General features: G+C 41.8%; 1 protein-coding gene and 1 long non-coding RNA gene across 2 annotated transcripts in view; both read right to left on the bottom strand.

Moving 5' to 3' along the window:
- UBE2E3 (ubiquitin conjugating enzyme E2 E3) overlaps positions 1-300 on the bottom strand; it is a 67,398-nt gene extending 67,098 nt beyond the window's left edge. The window contains exon 1 of the mRNA XM_084798921.1: positions 179-300. The gene's annotated coding sequence lies outside the window, so the exon portion shown is untranslated. The remainder of the gene's footprint in view (positions 1-178) is intronic.
- Positions 301-16,512: 16,212 nt separating this feature from the next.
- Positions 16,513-22,723, bottom strand: LOC311607231. The gene is made up of 3 exons (XR_014782562.1): positions 22,410-22,723; positions 19,991-20,117; positions 16,513-18,049 (listed from the first exon to the last, which is right to left on the bottom strand). It is a non-coding gene; the product is annotated as an uncharacterized lncRNA (long non-coding RNA).
- Positions 22,724-23,259: the final 536 nt, after the last annotated feature.

The raw sequence follows: 23,259 nt of genomic DNA, 5'->3' as shown, positions 1-23,259 counted from the left end.
AGTCCTGGAGGGAGGAGGAGGAGGAGGCGGCGGGGGGCGCGGTCTCGCGGGGCCGCGGGTGGCTTCCGGCCTGAGCCCGCCTCCCCCCGGGCGACGCTGCCCATTGGATTACCCGCCCCTGAGATCCTGGGGGTGGGGGTGGGGGGCGCTGCCGCGGTTACCGGGGGAGATCCCGTACCTGAGCGGAGAGCCCTGGGCGCGTGGCTGGGGCTTCCCCGGTGCCCCGGGAGGCAGGAGATGAATAGTGTTATTGAGGAGGCCAAGCACGCAGGCAAAGCAAAGCTGCTCCTGGCCCCTCTGTGAGCTGAAGGAAGTGGCAAGGTGAAGTCCTAGGCTCTGAGGGAGGTGGAGAGGATTTTGAGGTGGGGGGGGGGCCTGGGGGGGCGGAGGAAACCTCAGCTAATCTCTGTCTTCCATCCTGCAATGTCACGGCCAAAGGGGACTGCCCTCCGGACGCTTTGGAAACTTAAAAGTCCCGAACCGTTTTTTTTTTTTTAAATGTCCCGCTCAAGATGTGGAACTTGGAGTGAGGAAGTTTGAGGGGTTAGAACCTGGCATCCCTGCCTGGCGGCCGCCTCTGCCCTGTTCTTGAGCCACCTCTTCTGGGTAGGGGAGCCCAGGATGGATCTGTGGCAGTGTCTTCATAAAAAGTTTTAGATAGGGGTCACGAAGGTTGCTTTACTCCTGCCTTTCTTTTTGCTGCATCTTCGAGTGGAGGTCAGTTTTGCCCCAAGCACAAACTAGACAGAAGTACAGAAACTTCCTGTTTGCGGCTCCTGAGAACGTGCTCCAGTGATGGAAGCTCACAGGAATTTGTGCATTCCTCTCCCACAAGTGTCCAGGGGCAGGGGTGCTGGGAGCATGAGTTCACGGAAGGAGTTGGAATGGTGGGGCCATGAGAGATGAGCCAGTGTTCAAGAGAGAGAGAGAAAAAGAGTGAGCCGACACATTTTTCCTGCAAATAGAAAAGCTTGGATAAAAAGCTAGTCAAAACTGTAAATCACCTCTGTAGCTTTCCGAAGACACATATTCAGTGAACTTACCCAAAGCGGCTATACACTGGACACACAGACTTCTTTCAGAAGCCTCCTCTGCCCTCCTTCCCTGCAGGAGCTCCGTGTTGGGAAGCAGACCCCATTACTAACTTTCACCCTGATGGGAAGAAGAAAGGATGTTCCAGTTAGAACCAAGTGTGAGGTCGTGATCTGTGTGTACATCAACACACCAACACTTGGATTAGACTGAAAGCGTGCACAGGGGCTGAGTCGGAAAGTTCCAACTTTACATCATGTGGCAGACACTAGAGCAGCCAGCCAGCTGGGAGTTTGGGCGTTGCTGGGGTTGCAGCCTCTTCAGCTGTGTGGAAAAGGTGAGGTTCTGAGGGAGATTCAATCCCCTAGAAATAGCCTGAAGGCCTGAAGGGTAATCGTTGGCAAAAAAAACCTCCATGAACCCTAGGTGAGTTTGGATTCCTGGAGTCCAGGCCCTCAGAATATTTGGGAACTACCAAATCGGTAAGCTGTTGGCAGAGCACTTGTACTGACTGCTCAGTTTGTAGCTGGGCAGAGAGAAAATAGATAAAGGCTGAGCACACTGTATTGCGAGAGATAGAAAATGACACTGGGGCAGTATTAGCTGCCAGTTCAAAACTAACTGGTTGCGAAGCAGCCTTTCTACAGCACGAGAATTACTGTGTAGGAAGTAGAGGTGTACCCAGTTACCTGGCAACCTTGTGTGTACTAAGGGCTTGTTTAAAGCTAAAAACTAAAACCCCTAACAATTGGGGTTATTAATGTGGCTTGGAAGTTGTGACGACGGCCTTGAACCGAGAGATGTTACACTGGACTGAGCCTGGAGGCATCTGTAGGCCGAGAGACGATAGACACAGAAAAGACATTCTTGGCGAAATATCTGGAAGCTGGTGGGAGAAATACAGCTCAATAATAGTGATACAGTGCCTGCCCACATGCTCAAGGGCCTGGATTGGATCGCTAGCACCAACCGAAAGAAAAGAAAGCAAGAAACAGAACAACATAATAAGCATGTAATACTGTCCACGTTGTCAAACTAGGAAGACACTGGAGGGATATGCAAGTTTAGAGAGAGAAGCGCCGGTGCCACAGAGCCGTGTACTCAGCTACCAACAGGGATGTCGGAGGGCTATTTTTAGCTGTCTTTCAAAGTACCATGATGTCACCCCCCTGACCCAGGAGCAGCTCTTAAGTTATGACTTGTCGTTTCTCTCAAGACACCCTGCTTGTACTTACTTGGTCATTTCTTGTCTGTGTTTGAAATTAGGGATCATCATGCTGCATAACCACTTCAGCTAGTGTGTACGTCTAAACTAATGCAAATCATCCCCTAAATATGTACATAGTGACTTTCCCCATGGTGTCACGAAAAGAGTACCAAGAAGCAGACATCAGCTACATGAGTGTTCTCTCTCTGTGTTTCTCTTTGTATCTCTCTGCTTCTCTCTGTCTCAGTCTCTCACCCTCCCTTCCCCACCCCACTCATTAATAAGGGGTCCTGCCAGCCTCTCACCATCCTAAGAGGATCAGACAGAAGAGCAAGGACTGCATCCAGAGCAATGGCCATCACCACTACCACAACCACGCCCTCTGCTCATCCACCAGACATTGTAACCCAACGATACGGTTATTAATTATGACAGCAGGTAAGGCTCACATCACATCTCTAGTTTAGGAGACACCTTTCCACCAGCCTTCCAGTGGATCTCAGTGTTACCTAATTAAATACCTACACACCCGTCATTTTTTAGTTGTTTAAAAAGTTTCTGAGTTGGGTTATTGTGTAAGCTAAACTCATGGCAACCTACTGCTCACAATAAATATAAAATGCAAACTTACTAATCTATTCTGTGGATTTATGGGGTTTTGTTTCTTTTACCCCATAACTTTTCCCAATGTTTCTTTCACCTTTATCTTTTCTTTTTTGTTCTTTCTTTCTTCCCCATCCCTGCCCCCACCCCCACCGCACCCCTGCTCTTTCTAGTACTTTGCAATCACTTGTATCCTTCAGGCTGTAAACTTTTTTCCTACTCCCCTTAGTCAGTGAACCGAACTTGTTTACTGGGAAGCCAGGTCAAGCCCAGCTGTGCTTCACAAGGCTCTATCAACCACAGCCTTTGGCCTCCCGAGGTCCAATGAAGGACTTGGCATCTGGGGCCTCTATAGGACATACTGTGTGGAACCTTCTGGGGAGCTGAAATCTCAGGCAGAAGGTCGGCAAGCCTGGCCTTGGCCTCATGGATTAGAGCACAGTGGTCATGCCTTGCTTTTGTTTCTTTGAGACAACTCTGAGCACTGTTAAGTACCAAAAGGACTCTTTAAGGAATTCAAATAAGTGAAATAGTAAGCACCTCAAGACAGGAACAGGAAAAGGTTTTAAAATGTGTTTTATTTATTAAGAAAATAAAATGAAACATGCTAGTAGGAGAAAAGGTAGGGAGAAAGGGAAGAAAGGGGAAGAAAAACAGGAAGAGAAAAAAAAGGGAAAAATAAGAGATAGGGAAGGGGAAGGAAATATTCCAGCACATGGTGGTATGTATCCAGGAAACAGTAAGACCTGTAGACACCATGAGAGCCTTTCTCAAGAAAACAAAACAGACAACAATCCTAAGCTAAGATACCTCTCTTCTTTTAAAAAAGAAAAAAGCTAATGATTAAGTCCTGGCAAATTGGCTTTTTAAATTCCCTTTGTCCATTTTCAGAAGTGATAAAAGTTGATGAGCCCTTTAGAAAAAAACAGTTTGGAGTTTCTAGGCAGGTTTGATTTTTACCAGGCCTCAGTATACAGCCCTGGCTGGCCTGGAACTTACAGAGCTCCACTGCTTCCGCCTCCTGAGCCCTGAGTGGAGAGGTCATTACCACCATCTGTACTGAGTATTGGGATTTTGACAGAAACCTTAAATATAATCCTACCTTTCAACCAGCTCTCTCCGTTTTAAGAAAGGCATCTGCCAGACCTGGTGACTAAGAAAGTTCATGGCTAGCCTGGACGCCATAGCAAGGCTGTCTCAGAAGAAGAAGGAAGGAAAAGAAAGAGGAAGAAGAGATGCAATGAAAGGAAACATCTACTAATGAGTATAAGGGGAAAACATCGCTGAAAAGGCGGGAAGACCCACAACAAATTGTACAGGAACACAATCACACAACTGGTTCACCTACACCATGCAACTTGCTGCTGTCGCTGATGCACATGGCTAGTGTACACAAACACATTAGCAGATTTCAAACCAGTGTTAACACAGGCCGTCTTTTGTCTATCTTATTTACCATGACAGAGCCCAGCAGCACACTAGCACAAAAACAACCGCTATTGTTCAGTGGATATGGCTGTACTTTTACAACTTCCGAGACAAAAAAATGTCCAAGGGTATTCCACAGCTCTAAGCCTTTGGGGCTGGAGGTAGATAACCTTTCCCTCCACTGTGTTCACTGTTATTTTACTTTAATGAGTACATGCTCCCTTTACAGAAGAGAGGGGCAAGGTGTAAATAAAGACACAGGCAGGAACTTAGGAAAACAGATGCTGTTTTAACAAGTCTCTAGCTCTCCTCTGATGTAAATTAAAACGTGAAGATTCAGGCAGGCTGTCTTAGAAATTGTCATAATAGTAAAGTTGATATAAGAAAAAAAAATGAGAGACCATTTTTTTGATCATGAAAAAACCCAGTAACTAAAGTACTATTGAGACTTTGTTTAAAATCACAGCAAAAGGGGTTGTGTAACTAACTAAAAGTAAGTTGAAGTAATTATTCACCAATGTGATAGCAGACTACTTAGAGATGTGTCTGTATCATGTGTCTACCATTTATGTTGCTATATGTGTGATGCAGACATATCTTTAGATTAAGCTTATAATTAGATACTGAAACAAGAGGAGCCATGTTACCAGGCCAGCCTGGGCTACAAAGTCACCCTTTGTCTTGAAAGAGAAAAGCTTAAAAAGTTCCTAAAACTTTACTTTCTGAAAAAATCAGAATAATTGAATTCTTAGCATAGGAAGAGAGGAGTTGTGACCCAGGAGCAATAGAGCCACAAACAGCACAGGAGAAAATGTCTATTCTTCCAGGTAAATACTGAGTCCTCACTGTGCCTTCCTGTGCATGGCCGTACAAAATTTAAACAATAAACTACAAAAACGGTTTTCCCTGAGAAATGGGATTTGTACATGCCCCACATAGTTCTGAGTAGCTTTATAAATGTGTAAGAATATCATACAATTAAAGGAAAACTAGAAACAAGATCTATTTAACTGAATATAAAAATATTCATCTTTGCCTTAAATATTTGAAGTGTATATTAAAATGAGGTTTTATGGTTTTGCATCCCACATCTAGAAGCTGTCATGCCAAATACTCAGGAGGACCCTGTGAGTAGGGCTGTATTACTTAGGGCTTGGTAAATTGATAGAACCTTTTTTGGAAAGCCATTTGGCAGTAGGTTTTAAAGCCATGAAAACGTCCATACCCTTTAACCTAGTGATTTTGCTTCTGGGAATATATCCTAAGGAAACAGTACAAAATATTTTTAAATGCCATATGCCTAACAATGTTTGTTCTCATGTAATTTGCTTTCTACAAAAATGAAAACCACTCAAACTGTCCAACATAAGGGCTAGGCTTTAGTAAAATATGGTTCACTCACTTGATAGAAAATGACTTGTGAATGTAAAATGATGTGGAGTCTAAATATGATTGTTACCAACCCCTATTTGTGGCCAAGGCAGTTTTCCTAAGGTCTGTTCGTAGACTACTCAGTTAATGACTAACCAGACATGTTGGGCACCCCTTTTTTTAACTGAGGTCTTAGCACTGTCATGTAGACTTTTCTGGGATGCTTTACAGTATCTCATATGTAAAATCAGAATAGATGTATATCTCTTCTTCAGTAAACAACTGTGTGCAGCAATCACCTGGGGAGATGTATAAAAAGATGCAGAAGGAAACATACAAGGAATCATTTTGGATGAAGGTGCTTGCTTACTTGTGGTTCTGCCTAACTTGTCTATTTTGCACAAAGGATGTCTAATACTCAGTATGAAGCAATATACTTTCATTTGTAAATAAATTAGTTTAATCTGCCACAATAAGCCTGCTTACATCCTCAGGAGCATCTTTACAACTGAGGCAGAATAAGAAAATACCATTTAAATGAGGATGTTTCAGCAGGAAGAAGTTTGGATCTGAGACCCTACATGTCTGTCCTAGATCCCAGAAGGTAACTCCCAACAGAACAGTAGACAGAACTTGACAAGCCAGGCCTGGTGGTTCACAGCTTTAATTCCAGCACTTGGAATGCTGAGACAGGAGAATTGCCGTGAGTTCAAGGCCTGCCTGGGTGACATAGTTTCAGGTTAGCCTAACCTAAATGTGATAAATGTTTCAAATACAAAGACTTCAGAATTCTATCCTCATTCGGTTACACTTCTCATAGCCCCAAGGCATCATCAATTTCCCTCTCCCATTCTGTTATAGCTCTCATAGCCCCCAAGGCATCATCAATTTCTTCTAACAGTTTGTATTCACCTTCCACTGTAACAGGAGACACGCTCTCTGTTATGGTGGCATAGTTCAGTCCTGTTATAATCACTGAAAACAGACTCTTTTCATAATTTTATCATAGTTTATTTGTATAATTATTTCTTTACTATTTCTCCCACTAATGTAAGCATAGGAGTCATATATGTGCTTGGCATGTAACAGCTAGTAAATAAATCCCTGAATAGTGAGCAGGCTACCTTCATGCTCAAAGCCAACTGAAGGAAATACCATGGTGTAATAAGGAAAATAATATTTTTCAAAACCTTAAAATAATTTTCACAAAAAGTAGCATAGGCCAGGCACACAAAGGATAAAATAATCTAGAAACAGTAAAGGACAGTGGGTTTGTACACCCACATAAGTTCAGGGTGTTTAGTATGTGACCTTGCAACCTCCTAAATAATGTGTGCGGTCCCATTTTCTCACAACACTTCCAGTGGAGCCGTCGTCAGAGCTTGCCCACTGAACTACAGATTTGCTTTCATTTCCAAAAACAATAGGGCTACAAAACTTCCCTAGCCCTCTTAATACGATTTCTTCGTGGGTGAAATTAAGTTTAGTGTATCATAAGGCTTAAATACTGGCAATTAAGGTTAAAATCAATCAATCTGAGGCTCATTGAAGAGGCTTTTTAAAAGATTAATGGAAAGAGAACTTGTATTTATTTGGTCTAAGTGTCTCTACCACTTACTCAGCGTCACGCTTTTGCAGAAACATGGGTTTCTAGTTCCTGCTAATAAGCTTATAGATAGGAATCCTGACAGGCAAAGGAAGGAGCCACTTGCTCCATAAGTCCCTCAGGAGCCCCTAGCATCATACAAAAGATCCAAGGAAGGCTCAGAGATCTCTTGGAAACATTTTGATGATGCCAGGGTGGATGGCGGGACAGGGGGCGCAGGCGGGGTGAGGTGGGGAGCAGAAAGCCTGTTTGAGGGCCTCTGACACTCAAAGCTGAGCTCTCTCAGAAGCCTGAGCCCTCTAGCCAGCCCTCCTTCTTTTGTAGGTGCTGTACCCAAAATCGGGACACAGAGACATGAGAAGGGAGGTCATTTTCAGTTCTTGAAAACCAGTGATTTATGCTCTTGCTTAAATAAAGCCATGTTGAACAAACTGAATTAATCCATATGGTTTTTAGTCTTAATGTGTGTGTGTGTGTGTGTGTGTGTGTGTGTGTGTGTGTGTGTGTGTGTGTCATGCACGCATGAACACACACACAGTGCTTTTAAAAATTAGGACAGCAATGATTTAAGAACATATGTATCTGCATGACTTGCTTTTTCCCCATTGTTATTAGAAATGCATCTTTTAAAAGCCTGTGATTCCCAGGCAGGGTAATTTACCACCGTAATGATAAAGAGATAAAGAGACTTGCTCAGCATCTGAGGACAGTCTGGGCTACACAGTGAGAGCTTGTCTCAAAAAAACAGAGCACACAAGAAGACTATGGCTTACCTTACGGCCTTTCCTTCCACACACACAGAAATCCCCTCAAAGTGTGTTTAGAAAATATATTAGCATATCTAAGACTGAATTCATTTAACGAGCTTAATACTTGCCTTTTATTTTAAAGCACAAAAGACAGTGCTAAATATGCACCAAACAAAAATGATACTCTCACCTCTGTTCTAAGGGTTTACAATATAAAAGGACGATTTAAAGGGAGGTCCTCAATACCCCCAAACAAGAGCTTCTTGCGTCATAAGCAGTGGCAGCTTCATTTATCTGTGCAGTAAGAAATAAGCAGCCTCCAAGGACTCTGGTTTTACTGCCCTGAAGTGCATAAAATGTAAAAGTCAGTTTTACATGCTTATTCAACAAATACTGAGTGTTCAAATGAGAAAACAGTAATTTTGTATGCAGGTGACAGGTCCTTCAACACAGAGACACTCACGCAGACACATACGCACCACACTACACACTACATACACACACAGAGAATGGGCACCAATGAGCCGAGCCTTGTGGAGTAAATTAAAACAAACAAACAAACAAGTTCTATCTTAGGATAATTATATGACTAAAAAGCAGTCTGTGAATTTTTTTTTTCATTGTGGTAAGTTACCCTTGTTTTTATAGGAAAGAGAGCAACCTAGCAAGACAGTTTAGATGTTGGGCTATCACCAACTCCCTGCTGTCACAGTTTTAGCACCAGTGCCCTGCGTTCTGTTGGTTCTCAGTAAGCATTTCTTGAATAAATATTGCACACACATGTGGTAGGGACTACCTTTCCAAGGCTGATTCTACATACTGACCTGTGAGATACTTTCAGTGACTCAGCGAGGCCAGTATTAGAGTAGATACTGTTGCAAATGAGGAAACACACACACACACACACACACACACACACACACAGAGAGAGAGAGAGAGAGAGAGAGAGAGAGAGAGAGAGAGAGAGAGAGATGGGGGGGGAAGGGAAGGGGAATGACTTGCTCTGGTCACATGACTATTACAGGATGGCTTCTGACACGGGAAGCCATACTTTGGTTTCTATACGCTGCCACTTCCAAAGAGAGAAATAATAGTGCCAATGAGGGGGACCCATAAGATGGTGGAGAAACACTCAATAGTGTTCTTGGCCTCATAATTAACAATAAAAGGTCAACCACTCCAGGATCCCCTGGAGATGCTGGTGGAGAGAGTGAAATGCTGTGTCTTCAGGAGCCTAAGGGAGGGAGTTGCTTTTGGATGGTCTTTGTATTGTGAGTTCAATAAATACCGTTCAATGAGAAAGAAATGTGTAAGTAAGCTCTTGAAAAACATCAGAAATGACTGCAGTCCTGGACACATTTTCTACCAATGCTTCTGCAATTTGCTCTTTTATGCCATTTCTTTGTCTCCACCTCCCTTTAGCCTGTGATAAGGTTGACCTAAATTGCAAATCATTCTGTTTGTTAAGTGAGATGTACAAATCATACTGCTCTGTTCTCCACTGCCATGAAGAGAGAACAGCTGAAGTTACTTCAAAAACATGACTTTCTGGGGAGGTACATGAGGGTCAATGACTTTTAACAGAAAAAAAAAAGTCCCCCTGTGTTGATTACAAAGTGTTTATTGTACAAATTGAATATTAGAAGACAGGGCCAAAGGTTAAATACAGAGCATTTATTGCTGAATTTAAAAGTTTCTTTAATGCTTTAAGGCAATCCCCCAAATCATATTTGGGAACATCTTAATAACATTTCATAAAGGGAGCAGGAAGTTCATGTATACCTGATATGGACTGAGAAACTGTTTATAGAATACTGAAGTTTCTTACTCTGTGTAAAGAAAACTAAAACACTGCTTGCGAATTGAACTATGTGACCACATAAGAGTAATAGTCCTTGAAGGCGTTGGGTGCAGGAAGTCCCCAACATCATTATGCAACCCATGCGCAGTGTAGTACAAATACTGTTCGGATTGATGACTAGATCTCAGTCTACTTTCTTAGACACATCTGCATGTGTAAGATGTACTTGTATGCATGTGCATGTGTGTGTATGTACACAGATAATGTTACAAGAGCAGGCATGTGTTTGTTAGAGGTGCTACAGTGGCTGATCAGCATTGCAACGTTCACAGCCATATAACTTCATAAATATATAAGTGACTATTGTGAATACTATACAACTAAAGTCAGGAAAAGAGATTGACACCAGGAGCTCTAGAGCCTGAGTCATGTGACTACAGTGTGTTTCAGTATCTTATGTGTGATGTAAAACCTAAGCCAAATGATGCCGTTGTACAGAGATTGATTTGAGGTGAGGGAAGGGGATATGATATTCATCTCTGTTCAGCTCCTTAAAACTGATTTACTGCTGTGGCTTGTGGAAGTAGCAGATGTTTATTTGAATGAATATTCATTCACTGCTATCAAGTCCCAGTAGATGACACTTTCCTCTTAAGAGGTCATATTTTCCTCTTATACAGTGTTTGCTCTTGCAGTTGCCAATTGTCTATTTAGAAGACATAACATTAAGGAGCTGTTTAAAGTGGGGCATTGATGGGTGATGATGTAGAGTCGGAGGCAGAGGTAAATATGCTACTTAGAAACAGCTATAGTGCTGGATGTAAACGTCATGGCCTAGCTTCCCTTCTCTGTCATGACTGTCGCCATCAGGAACCCTTCGTGTCAATCAATTCTGAACTGTCTTTTAAATTACCTTTTAGCACACTGATTGAGCTCTAAAAACATTTGTTTAACAAAGAACATTACCAAGAACCGAAGGTGATTTTAAATCACCATAGAAACCAAATACAAAATTTTATTGTGGGGATTATTTTAATTACCAAATTTTTTCCTTTTTTCCATTTTTAAATTATGTTTGTTTGTTTTAACATATACATTTATATTATTACACATAAATAAAATAAATTACATACAACAGGAAGAACTACAAAACAATCAGGAATTATATAAATGTTACATTCAGAGTGATTTGGCTTTGTATTTGACACATTTGAAGTAAACATCTTTCCTATCTTGTTGAGTCTAAAATTCTGAATGAAAATCAATATCTATCATATCTAATCTCTATTAACTTAAAACATCTATCTAGATCTAAAAGCATCTTAACCCTTAACCAGCTAAGTTTAATTGTAAGACATAACTGTCTGGGTTCAACCCCATCAGAAACAGAGAAGGAATAAAACTTAATTACCTGAGTAAACAGGAAATGCAAGTTAGCAGCTTCCAAAATGAAAACATGACAGACAGAGACAGTTTACTGCCTGAACCCAAACCTCTCTATAATGTTGGAGCATCATCTTCAGCAATTACTAAATTTTGATGGACATAAATTATTATTATTATTTGGAGACCTAGATATATCACTTCCACTTGCTGTAGAGAGTCTTGCTTTCTTTTGTGGGTGTTCTTCCAGCAAACAGTAATGTTAGAAATTCAGATAGCCTGTTACAGTTGTTTTTTTTCATAAGTTCATATATTGCAGACAGTTTATCATACCTAAAGTTACTTTGGCTCCGCAAAGGATTATTTTGGCAGAAGTTGTATTAGTGTGTCAAATTGTCTTTTAACAGAGTTGGCTGGGATAACTGCCCAAGATGGCAAGTTATAAATTTCAAACCTTGTTACTGCTCACTTCTACTCCCCTCCCTCAAGATAGCTGTAGAACTTCTGGGTTTCTGGGTGCTAAGATCCAAATGCAGATTTGTTACAGAAGTCCAGAAACAAATACGATAAATTTAACAATGGCGTTATAACGAGATAATGGTATGGTTATAATCTGAGGCTCATGAATTACTAGTGTAGTTAGTAGCATACCTAAGTCTCCATTCTCCATGGTGTTTTCAGAACAGATAGCATGCATAGATCAAAATCTGTAGCTACTTCAGAAGTACTACTGCTAAGCTATTTGCGTCAGCCTTCCTTTTCAAACTCGCAGGTGTGTTTTCTATTATCGAGCTCTTTAGTCAATTCTTCTCAGCTTAGCCTGCACAGGACAAGCATCTGGCGATGATTTGGGAGCTTTTAAAACAGTCCTGATGCCCAGGCCACGGTTGACCTCTCTGAAATCGTAAGCTGTGGGGAGAGCTGGCCAGGAGTCAGTTTGGTGTTTCCTTTTTAAAGCTCTTCCAGCTTTAAAAGATTCAATAAGATGGTCGAGTTTGAGGATGGCTGCTTTTTCCAACTTCCTGGTAGAGGTGCCAGCAGTCACTGAAGGGAAGAGCAGTGAGAACAGACTGTCCATGGACTAGATTAAGAGAGAATGTTAGAGGTGGTTCAAGTTGCCGGAGACTGATGGTGTGTATAGAGATTGCTGGGCTGTTTTCCATGAAGCATTCAAAAATCATGACTTCAACTTTATCTATTATAGAAGAGCATATTTCTAGATTACATAAGTATATGTTTATTAATGCTGAAATAGTCCAGTGAGTCAACCCAAATATTTCAATCTATAATAATTACTTTAAATTTGCATAGCTATCTCAACAACTATTTTTACTTCATGGGCCTTTTTTAAAAAAAAATACTGTTTTTAATACATGCATATGCTGTTTAGTTATAATACAGAATGGATAATTTTCAAGTGGTAATGGGGGGTTACATACAGGCCTCCAATCTGAAGCTGTTTTTATCCATTTAGAGAAAAAAAATGCTGTATCTATATTTGACGCTAGTACTCTTCAAATTATGCTCATTTTAACAAAGTGTATTTCCTTCATGAAAATTATATAGTAAGAATACTATAGCATACACACTCACACGCACAAATCTCCTCAGAGGAGAATCACCAACCAAGCAAAACAAAACTCATGAATGTGGGAAAGTGACCTGTGAGAAGGGAGTGAGGGAAAGCAGGGACGGGAGGGGACACAAAAGAAGGTGATGGAGGGGGCAGTGAGAGCGAACAGAAGGTGCCATACACGTGGACGGAACTGTCAAAGAACAAATTTAATCAATAAAAAAAAATTCCCTCTGACTTACTTTCAGGTGACTGGAAGCAGATATTTGTTGGCTTGATAATTATATAGATGTGAATCCAGTCCAGTAATTAGAGTCAGATACACCAGGCTTTAAAACAGGCTTGGCCTTGCAGAGCCACGGCTCCTGGAGCCTAGTTACCTAGCCCAGGGACTTCTATCCTCGTCAGATCTTTGCAATGGTTACTCTTCATTGTCACTGTGGCTGGATTTGGAATGACCCACCAGACACACCTGTGGACACATCCGGGCGAGCATTTCCAAAGACTCTTAACTGAAGAGGGAAGACCCACCCTGAAAACGGGCAGCAACAGTCCCTGGACAGGGATCCCAGATTAAATTTAAAAAACGGGGAGAAGAGAGAGGAGGCAGAGGCAGACGGATCTCTGTGAGTTCCAGGCCAGCCTGGTCTACAAATCGAATCTGGGTCAGTAAAGGCTACACAGAGAAACCCTGTCTAGAAAGAAAGAAAGAAAGAAAGAAAGAAAGAAAGAAAGAAAGAAAGAAAGAAAGAAAGAAAGAAAGAAAAAGAATAAGAAAAAAAGGGGGTGGGGGCCAGGAGGAAACTGCTGACTTCGAATGTCCTTTGTACCCTGAGTCCTGACTGCAGAGGCAATGTGACCAGATGCTTCATGCTCCTTTGACTGTCGCTTCCTGCCTGATCAACTATAGACCCACATTTAAACCATGAGCCAAAATACACGGTTCTCTCAAGCTTTCAGGTATTTGTCACACCAGCAGGCAAGGTAATTGATGCAACCGTCTATGTAAAGTCGTTGCTTGTGGGAGATTAAATGGGGGAAGTTTTGAGAAAGCCCTTACAATAGTGCTTGGACGTAGTCGGCACTGAAGGAGTGCTAGGTGTTTTTTTTTAATTTGCTCAAACAGTATTCGTTTGCTTGTAGAATGTATGAGGTTGACACTGCCAAGTGCTACAGAAAACCCTCACATAATCTTAACCTTTGGCATAGAGTGACGAGGAGAGTGAGTTTCTGCATGGGTTACTGTCAAGGCTGTGGAGCTGAGCGCTTAAGCCGCCAAGCTCATTAGGTAACTGAGCAACCGTGTCCTGCGCACCAGACCTGAGACGCGGGCAATATGTGTTTCAGAAGAAACCCCAGTCCTCTCCCATTGCAGCCCGTTGCGTCAGCCGCCGAAGGGTAAGAGCCCCAAACGGCCGTGTTCGCCTAGTCTCCCTAGTGCTGGCATATATCATCCATTGATTCTAACCTGCGAGTTCTAACACCTCTGAGATCAAAATGGACCTTCTAATCGATGGTATCTTAAATCACTCTCAGCCAGGCACCGCTTCTGATGCAGCTCCCGCCCTGGACTGTGTGAAGTCATCTGTTGCTCTTTATCCTGTTGTCATGTGTGATAAAAACCCAAGCCCACGTTAGTTTAATTAAGAACATAATTCACGTAACCAAACACAATTGGCAGCGATTTTTCCCTCCACTCTGGATCACAAAATCGGGATGCAATTCTAGAACAGCATCTTGGATTTTATGCTTCTGTTCAGTCTTTTGTTTAGTCATCATATGTAGGCTCATAAAATACTGGTAGAGTTTTAGAATCAAAGTTTTAAGCTTCTGTAGTGACAAAATGAAAATTTGAGGTTAATGAAGGTTACTCATTCTTACCTGAATTTTGAACATAACTATCAAAGGATGCAAAAATTATTGATTTACTTAAATATTTAAATATTGGCCTATTAGTCAGTGTTTTAGGCACAATGATATAATAATAGATTTAGAAAGTATTTATAGCCACTGATTACTAGGTGCTCACTATATATCAAACGCTATTCTCAGCTCTCCTTATGACTCTCAGTTAGCCTTAGAAGGTAACTAACACAGCTGTCATCAGGTTACAGTTCAGGACACTAAAAACTGGGGCTGATTGTAAACTTGGGTGGTTTGACTTTAGAGTCCTCGATTGAAGGTGCCATAATAATAAATGGTCACCCCTAAATCTTAGGAGGAGAGATAAATCTTAGGATAAGCACATAATAAAAATAAAATAAAGCAGTTGTCGTAATGGAGTCAGAAGACAAGAGCTATGTAGGAAGATAACCATTTAAAGTACTTAGCATAACATATTGTGAAAGTAATGTGTGTCTTGGTAACTCTGAGTTCATCAATGGGCAGGGACTTTGCTGAGTCCTTTTTTAAGGAGTGCTTAGTGCTTGGCTGTTTTCACTTTGCCTTTGAATATAAAGAAGAGTAAGGAAAGGTAATAGTTGAATGGACAATGATGGCTTGATAGTGTGTGTGTGTGTGTGTGTGTGTGTGTGTGTGTGTGTGTAAGTTTGACAATGTGTTTCAAAAACTTTCCCAGTGGACAAACTTCATTTGCTCAGCACTGGAATGACCATAATTCATTGTAAGGAAATAATGAAAACAAAAACACTTTACCTCTAATAGTTCTGCATCCTGTGCCTTCAGAGACATGTCTACGAATGCGATGGAGCATGATACAGACCTCTTGTCCCCCACAGATGTTGATGTTCTACTCTTTGGAAAATGTGAACATTTTAGGCTGCACCACAAAGAGAAATTAAGGCTCTCGGTGGCATTAGGGAAAATAAATGATCTTCAAATAGAGAGAGGATCCTGATTCCCAAGGTAGGACCAACTAATCACAATGGAGCATGTCAGAGTCGTGGAGTCAGGATGGAGGAGGAGACTCAGTGTGAGTGGAACTCTGGTTTGCTATTGGGCCACAGACCAGCGAGACTGAAGCTGGAAAGGGCAAGGAGAGACTTTCTCCTTAGAGGTACCAGAGAGAAGCTAGTCCTTCAGAAAGACCCACATCAGACTACTAGACTGCAGAATGACTGGATAATTCATCACCCTAAATGTGTGGTAGTGTGGTACAATAGCAGTAAATAGACAACACAGTTGGGTTTCATGGTTGGTATGCTTAAGTGGTTTGTGAGCTTGGCTCAAGAATTTCATGGACCCATGGAATTTCCAAACAGTATGTTAGTGCTAAATGCCAGCTGTGGGATTTCCTGCCTTATTTTAATAATTACTATTTAAAATTGAAGGGAAAAGAATTAACAGATTATATTCACAGGAAAGATAATACAAACCTAGCATAGAAGAAGAAACTAAAATTAATTTTGAGAAAACAAATTATACTATATTTATTGTCTTGACTTTATCCAAGGACTGGTAAAAAGCATTTAGGACTGCTTTCACCATGCTGCCAGACATGTATGAGCTTCCGTGCGTTAGACCAATTCCAGTACATGAGCTTTGGAGGCCCCTAGAAAGAGGGAGATTGGTATAAAATCAACAACAAAATCCTCAGCTTATAAATTTCTAATGTGATGTTCCCGGGGGATTGAAACTTCATTCTGTGCTAATTTTTTTGAGTCAATGGTCATGCTAGCTGTTATCAGACATGCAGTCCTCCGCCCTCAGTTTCCCAATTCCTGGATTAAAGGCATGCACCACTTTTGCTTCAACATTTGACTCCTCTTATCTTTTCTTACAATTAACTAAACATGGGTTATGAGTTTTGTATAGCTGCCATAACAAATCACCATACATAATGTGTCTTAAAGCAACAAGCATATTCCTTTACAGATGTTCTGGCTGAAATCAGTTCCATAGGATGAAGTCAGGGTTGGGGTTAGGTTAGATGCAGCCTGGCCCTCCAAGACCCGTGGCCCCTTCCTTCTCATCCAAATCTAAGAGCATAGCATCTTCACATCTCTCCGAGAGACAGTGCTGTGGCTTGTTCCTGCAGAGCTTGACCTCTACCTCTCTCTTCCAAAGATATCTGAGGCACCAGCAGAGTCCACTCGGATAATTTAGGATATCTCCTGATTTCAAGATCCATAACTTAACAACTTTTCCAAGTTCTCATTTGCCATATAGATAACATTCATCAGGATCTGTGTTTCTTCAGGGCGATTATTCAGCATTGTCGCCTTTGTCTATGTTTTTTTATATTCTTATTTGCCATTATGCTTATTTTAAATTTTAGTAAGGTTATTTTCTTTGTTAGAATTCTGACTTATATATTAAAGTTGTAACTTGTTCTAAGATGTGAAGATTTTAGAAGAATGTGCCTTTAACTACCAGAAAAGAGGAGTCAACTCAATTAAGCATTTTGATGAATGATTATTTTTACCATGCGATGTCTTTTACAGAAGACCCTCTTCCAGAAAAAGAAACTTTAAACTGTGTGGGAAAACTCCAAATTTATGATGAAAGATTCTCTGATATCCCTAGTGTAAAGGTGACACCCAGCCTGCTAGTGCAGAACAACCAGTTGAAAGTCTCTAAACAAATGTGCAGGCATTCCTCAGCCAGCAGCTAGTTCCTTAGGTGCACTGTCACCAGAACATAAAAATGTAATTTATTTATGACTAAAAATGTACTGTAATGTAAGGAAGAGTTTCTCCTCTTCTAAAGGTCTGCTGCCAGGGAGCTGGAGGATCGTTTGTCCTGAGGACAAAGACATTACGAAACAGTCTTTGTGACTGACATGAGCCGTCCTGGACTGAGTGGCCCCTGACCCACCCAAAGCCCAGGTAAGTGCTGAGGTATGTGTGTAAACGGAAGAGTCCGTAATCGTCAGTTCTTAGCAGATGAGATAAAGCAATTTGTATACTGTGGAATGATTTACCATCTTTCTTTATACTGTTACAGGCACCACGGTGTTCCTAGGCACCCCAAGGGGCTTCCGAGATAGATGAAATATACGTACAAAGACCTGCTCTGTGCCACTCACCCCAGCTGTGCTCTCAGCAATCTTACTTTTATTAACAGTATAAACGGTTAGGGTCTGCGGTGGCTTGAGTGAGATGGCACCTATAGGCTTGCGTGTTTGAATACTTCGTCCCCAGTTAGTGGGACCATTTCGGAAGGATTAGGAGGTGTGGCCTTGTTGGAGGAGATGCAGCCCTGGCTCCAGGCCCAGAGCCTGCTCCCTACAGATGAGGATGTAAGCTCTCAGCTGCTGCTCCAGCGCCAGGCCTGCCTGCCACCGTGTCTCTGCCCTTGCTGATCATGGGCTAACGTTGGTCATTGGGTCTCTTCTCTGCAATAGAACAGTAATTAATACAGGGTCAGTCAAAAAACAAACAAACAAACAAACAAACAAACAAAAAACAACAAAACCCGACTCAGCCATTTTTTTTAAGTAAAAGCAGTTCTGATGGAACATGAATTATGGTACTTTTAAACACATGTACTCATGTGTGCAGCAACTGCATACCGGATAAACTGTGGGTAAGAACGCCAGCTTTGCAATCCATCAACCCAGATGAAAAACACCATCTCTAAAGTTTATGCCGAGTGCTACTGAGCCTGCCCATCCCAGCTCTCAGGTACAGAGAGACTGGTCCCCGCATGTGTGCAGTGGTGAGAACCCTGAGTGCCTGACTTCCCACAGGTGTTTTGTTTTGTTTTGTTTTGTTTTTTGACAATTGAAATATAGTTAAATCTTGGCCCACTTAAAATCAGAAGCAGGACAGCGTGACGCCCCACTGTGGCCTGTGTTCTGTGTTGAGTTGGACAATATAGCAGTATGGACAAAAGCAGCACAGGGTACAGAGCTAAGAAAGGGACAGTAAACACGATCATTATTCATAGGCCACTATTGACATGAAAATGGCCAGACCCCTCTGCAGAGCACACAGCCAGCTAGTTTGGCTTCAAATACTGACTCTCCTTGTTTGATCTGGGCAAGTTTGCTTAAAACTATTTGCTGCATCTCAGCCTTCACATATAAAATAACAATAATAGTAGTGGCACGTTGTGGTCTCTAAGTAATTATGGAGATTGTGCCTCTATGTGTAAAAATAAACATTGTGCAAGTGTTTAATTTAACTATTAGCTTTTCAGCCAAATTATTGGAGTTGAGTATAGAATAATCAAAATTATCAATGGTACATTCTCCTATGAATCAAAAGCTACAATTTAACAATTCTAAAATATATGAAAGAATTGAAAGCAATATTAGAAATAAATAAACAAACCATGTGCAAGACATTTATGGAAATGTTACTTAGTTTAGAAATAACAAATACGATCTAAAAAAAAAAGCAGTGTTACCATATGTATGAATTATAGATTCAATAGTATCAAATATCAACTCACAGCAAATTATCCTATAAATTTTTTTTTTGCAGTTCCAACAAAATCCTGGCAAGCCTGGCATGCAGCTTGACGCATGAGCTGTAAGACACATCTAGAAAGGGAATAGGCTAAAAGTAGCCAAACAATTGTGAAGAGGAGCAAAGTGGGAAAAAATTGAGTTCTAGCAACTATGAAGACAGAAAGCTACATCAAGTCAGCGCGGTGCCAGTGTAGGAAGTGTTTGACATAAACAGAGTAAAAGAGAACAAGCTAGCTCTTCAAGCCGGTGGAGGAAGTCAGACTTTAGTAAATACATCCGAATCCCATTCAGTAAACAGGCTCAGCCCCCAAGCACAGCAGCCAGCCAGACACCTTGGCTGAGCAGGAACATTTCAGAGCATGGCCATATTACACACCTGGGGACAATATGAGATTCCGCCATCACCTTCTGTGCAAAACTAAGCTTTGAGGGGATTAAAGACTGTGTATGGGAAACAAAACTCTGACATTTGTTGAAAAAACATTTAGAACTCTCTTCACATGATAAACATCACCTATCAAACGCTGCCGTAAAAGCCGATCGGGTGGGTGGAAACCACGAAGAAGGTATCTATAGTACATTATTATCCACAGCACCTAGGTTCCACTGTGATCTTCATCAAGGAAATAAGGACTCAAAGAGGCAACGGCTAGAAGTAAAAGCAAGCAACTCATGAAGATAGTCACGTCTATGTCACAGAGCTGGTCCACGGCTATTAACGCTGAAGAATGGGTTTCCATCAGTTCAGTCAAAGGACACAACACAGCATGAAAACATGGTACAGTCTGGCCCACTTTTCCTGTTCCAAGGAAGGTGCCGAAGAAGGTAAGAAACGGATGGGAAAACACCGTAAAGACTTACAAGGGCTCTATAAAAAACACTTGTTTCGTCACCATCACATCAGAAATGAAGCTGATCTTTGGCTTTATCTTAAAGGAGTGAGTCTTGTGTGAACCCAGAAGCGTCTTCCCTGTGGCTAGTAGGAAGTCTGTGAGAAAAAAGCCATCAATGAAAGACACGGAATACTTACTGGCTCTGCTCAGTCTCTAACATTCCCTGCTGCACTTGTACAACTTTTCTTATAATAAAGCAATTTTGGTAAAAAGTTTTTAAAAAGTTCATTTTCCATTGTTTACATGTGTATGCGTGCAGCTGTCCTGGGGTGAGGGTCTAGAGGCATAGGATCCCCTGGAGCGAGAGTTACAGATGGCTGGGAGCAAGCGGCCTGGGTGCTGGGATCCAAGCTAGGGTCCTCTGCGAGAACTGAGCCATCTCTCCAGACCCAACCTAGCCAACTTTCTACTTCCTTTAATGTCTGTTTGTTTGTTGGAGGCAAGGTTTCCCTCTGTAGCCCAGGCTGCCTTTGCTTGTTTGATCTTCTGGTCTCACTCTTGGAATGCTGGGATCACAGGCTGTTCACCACCACACCTGACGCTAACGTAATTCATAACCAACTACGCTCAGTTGATGCTGCAAATGTCATTTTAACAACAGACAGATTTGTATACCATATAACTCCTGTGTTAAAACAGGGAGGGCCCACAACTCAGACTCTTCCTCACGTAACACTTCTGTGAGTCAGTTAAAAATGTGTTCTTTAGTGAGGTCTATTTGTTTGTTCGTTTGTTTGCCCCATAGCTTTCTGTTATAACCTAACACATTTACACTACTTATTTAAAAATTATGATAGCATTGATATGCTTAAGCTTGAAATACTTCAATAGTAGGTGTAAAAGTAAACACGAGTTGGAACTGTTATTTCAACTTACCAAACGAACCCAAGTAATTTAGAAAATTAAAATCACTCTCATATTAAAATGATGCAATAAAATAAAAATATTAGTCATTGTAAATGGTGATCAGATTTCTTAGTATTATCAGGTATCAGTAGGCATAGAAACAATAGGATTTTGGATAATTCCAGAATTTTGAGTTTCTATGCAGAGATTGTATCTTAAATTGTTTGACTGTGTGCACCTGTGTATGTGTGTTTGCATGTGCACGGACGCGTATGCTCGCGTGCGCTCGCATGCGTGCGTTTCCAGACCTTTTCTTCTTCCCTTGCTCTTGCAGTCAGACACAGGGGAAAAGTGACTCTTTCTTGCAGAGCTGACAGAAACAGCAGTGCCTTGGAGCGTGCCTTCACTAGTGATCCTCCTACCCCAGAAGATCCCATTGCTTTTCACGAGTGGTTAATGACTGCTACAACCCACCCGCGATCCTCAGGGTAACAAAAACAAGACTCCTGCTTCCAGAAGCCCCATCCTTTTCTGCAGTCACACACAACGTACTGCAAGCTTCATGCTCTCCCCGCTCCACCCCCTACTGTACACATGCATAGCTCATTACCATTTCATAGAGAAGAAAACTAGATGAAAGATGCAAATTGGTCAGCCTGCAGACTACAGACTGTGCTAACGCTCACCTTTGAAGCGGGCAGCCATTGTACCATGCAGTGGTCAGTGGGCATGTAGCCCAGCCCTGACCTCTGTCTCACACACTTTCCGAATTAGAACTTCTGAAAGCACACAGGACCCCATTAGGGACAATTTCTGAGGTTATTAATATTATGATCTAAAGAAAATTACTTGAAAAATTTTAAATCCTGCCCTGATGTTAAAATGTAACAGATTTTTTTTTTTGAAATAAAATTAATCAGTGTCAACGCCTTGAGAGTCGGCCTCAAAGAGCACTCTGACATAATTAGCAATTTGGTGACTTTACACATTTTCTCTTTGTGCGATAATGGAGGCGCATGGCCGTAGCTAACAATTCTATGCGGACGGACTCCAAATCCTTAGCTGCAATGCCAGCAAACCTTTCTCTTTGTACAACTGAACTGCAGCTACCTTTCTACGGGGGCATAGCAGGCTTATTAAGAAGTCTAAAATGAAACCCTTTTCCTCCAACATTACATACAAATCCCTTTAAAATCTCATATGTCACACTCTGCTTTCCCCTTCATTCGCTTTGTCACAATTTGCAGCCCAATTTAGTGCAACTGATAATCCAATCTTTATGGCCTCGTGCATTTTTCTCCATCTCTAAAGGGTTAGTAAAAACAGGGCATCGATCACGTTTATTCCTTTCAACTCTACCTCTAGAGTGTAGAACAATGTGTGGCTTAAGACTAAAATGAAACAAACAAAAAAAAATCTGTAGGTGAGCAAGGAGTGGGAGGAGTTGGTGAGGACCAGTAGCTCTCCCTGTGTTCACCTACCGGCCAGTAAACAGCAAAACACCCCTAAGGCACCCCTAAGACCCGCCCCAAGGTCCTCACCTGGTAACGGAAAGTAATCAAGCCTCGCTCCTTCTGCGCTTAGCTCAGGCCCTGAGTTCAGGGTTCCCTCGTCAGAGCTTTCCTTGGCGGTCTCAGTACTTACTGCAGTCTGTGCTCTGGTTTCCTACTTAGGCGCTGCCAGACCGTCCTGCCGGCATTGCCTTTCTGAAACCGGACTTCTCAGACTGTTTAAGTCAGACTTTCCAATGTTTTCTCTCCTTTCCTTCTGCTCTACCCCCAAAGAACTCGTCAAACTTTGTTTTCTGCTGACTCTATCGCCGAGGAGACTTTCTAAGATTTTAGCATAGTCTCTCTTATACCGAGAACGACTGTTATTCTTACCGTGAGCGTGCTTAGAAGGTGCACGATGAATCAACTCTTTCTGTCATTGGTTTCCAAGTCTGAGCGTGCTGTGTGCGCACCTCTGCAGGTTTGCTTGAACCGGAGACTGTTTTTCATGGCTCCCTCGATTCAGTGAAAAAGTCCGCAGTTTTATTTCACGCTCTTAGACGCTCATCTAAAACAGTTAAAATGAGAGTGTCCCGAACCACCGCGTTCAACGTCCCTGTTCACTCTATGTTTATGACATAGCAACAGTATTTTGGTGTGTGTGTGTGTGTGTGTGTGTGTGTGTGTGTGTGTGTGTGTGTGTGTGTGTGTGTTGTGTGCTCTAATGAGAAAAAACAAAATAAAACGGAATAAGTAATCTGCCTGTACTTTGACTTTGATTTTCTTAGGATGAAGCCTCCATTTCTCAGAATCTCTTGCAGCTTAATGTGGCCAGGGGGATACATACATGTGGCTTGTGGGGTATTGTGACATGTGTGGTTCAAATGCTACAAGGCAGGAG

The sequence above is a fragment of the Acomys minous genome (genome assembly GCF_964271855.1).
Source record: "Acomys minous genome assembly, chromosome: 10".
In the NCBI taxonomy this organism is placed as follows: domain Eukaryota; kingdom Metazoa; phylum Chordata; class Mammalia; order Rodentia; family Muridae; genus Acomys; species Acomys minous.
Note: the sequence above shows the minus strand (reverse complement) of the source record. Positions and strands in the feature narration are given on the sequence as shown.